Consider the following 2,272-nt stretch of genomic DNA (forward strand, 5'->3'; position numbering starts at 1 on the left):
AGAGAGAGAGAGAGAGAGAGAGAGAGAGAGAGGGGTGAGACGGAGAGAGATACTGAAATAGGATACAAAGAGTTTGTGACAAAGCAAGCAGAGTGAACACGTGGTACAAGACTGACAAATATCAAGGAGTGATGTTTGTAGAAACCACAGCCCATGGACAACTAGTCCGAAGATTTAGAAAAGCTCTGAAGGAGACCAAACTCAACATCAAGATCGTTGAAAAGCCAGGAATCTCCATCAGATCACATCTATGTAGGACGTACCCTTTTCAGAATACCACATGCATCAATGATAACGGACAGAGTCAACGACTGTTGAAGAGGCTGCAAGACGCAACGAAAATTTTAGAAAAAATAAATAAGTATATGAGTGGAAATCAAACCGGTGTGTTAAATAATAAGGTACTAAAAGAGAATGACTCTCTCTCTCTCTTGAAACAATTATATACATACATATATATATATATATAAAGAGAGAGAGAGAGTGAGAGAGAGAGAGAAAGAGAGAGAGAGAGAAAGACAGAGAGATATATACTTACATGTATGTATGTATCTACGATTATTATTTACAATAATACGTTTGCTAAGGACTTCCTATGACGCATGCGCAATGGATATACCGGCCTGTCGGAGATAGCTGAAGCTTACCTACACATGTATCCGAACGAATTTCATTTCTCATAACTTTCATAAACATAGATATTTTTCAATGAAATTTTCTACAAAAACGCTTCGGTTCATCATCACTACTACTACCACCACCACTACCACCATTCCTACCATCACCATAGCCACCACTACTAACACCGCTGTTACAACAACCACTGCCATCCCCATCACTTCGATCATGACCACAGCCTCCCTTGCCACTAATTGCCGTCACTTCCACTACAACAACCATCAACACCACCACTACAACGATCATTACCACCACTGCTACTACAGCCGCTACCACCACTACTACCATGACTTCCAGTACTACAGCAACCATCCCACCACCACCACCGTTACTACTACCATCATGCACCACCAACAACCACTAATACTATCAACATCACATCCTCCATCACCATCAGTACAGCAATTACAACAAATCTCAATACTACTGCTATTACTAACGTCGCTGCCAACACTAGCATCACCACCACCACAACTACTACTACTACTACTACTACTACTACTACTACTACTACTACTACTACTACTACTACTGTTTCAGTACGTGGGACATACAGCAAATGTTACAGAATGGTCAATGAGGCTTGAAACAAATAGCTTCATTTTTAATGTATCACTATTAGCAGTTTGGGCCACCTACTGTAGTTGTTGTTGTTGTTTTTGTTGTTGTTAGTGGTGGTGGCGGCGGCGGTAGTGGTGGGGTGATACTATACACAGTGAGGTTATTGTCTCTACAGATATTGCGTCTCTTGTTCTTGTAGCAGTGGTTCTGGTTTTGGCGGCAACGGAGTAGTTGTGCCCGACAGCGATATTACATGCATACATGCATACATACATACAAACAAATATATTCATATAAATATGAATATACATATATGCATATATACACACATATATACCCATTATCTATATACACGCATATACATAAAAAATGTTCCCGTATTATGATAGATAGCTAGATAGATAGATAGATAGATAGATAGATAGATAGATAGATAGATAGATAGATAGATAGATAGATAGATATGTATATATGTATATAGTATAATTCGGGTGAAAACCTCGTAACATACATTTATGTGCTTGTATGTCGTTGACTACCGCATGATATCCTACAGTAGGGTATATTCCAGGGCTGGATACACATGCGGAACTCCTTTTTGCATAAGATTAATACAAGAATGATATAACATGAGGATGGAGGATGTCACCGGGCACCAGTTTTCAGTTGCTGAGTTTATATTCATATACTATTATAGATCATTCTTCATAATTATTATATAGTAGAATATTTTCAGCCACAGCCGTGTGTAGGCGCTTAATTGGGTGGAATATTCGTTTATTCTTTTACTTGTTTCAGTCAGTTGACTGCGGCCATGTTGGAGCACCGCCTTAGAGGGTTTGTTAGTAGAAGAAATCGACCCAGAACTTATTCTGTCAGTATATTTTACTGAACCTCTAAATTACGTAGACGTAGACACACCCACGTCAGTTGTCAAGCGATGGCCGGGGGAGGGACAAACCCTGATACAAAGACACACACATAGATACATACACACACACATATACATATACATATATATGTATGTATATAT

The sequence above is a fragment of the Octopus bimaculoides genome, chromosome 11 (genome assembly GCF_001194135.2).
Source record: "Octopus bimaculoides isolate UCB-OBI-ISO-001 chromosome 11, ASM119413v2, whole genome shotgun sequence".
Classification (NCBI taxonomy): Eukaryota; Metazoa; Mollusca; class Cephalopoda; order Octopoda; family Octopodidae; genus Octopus; species Octopus bimaculoides.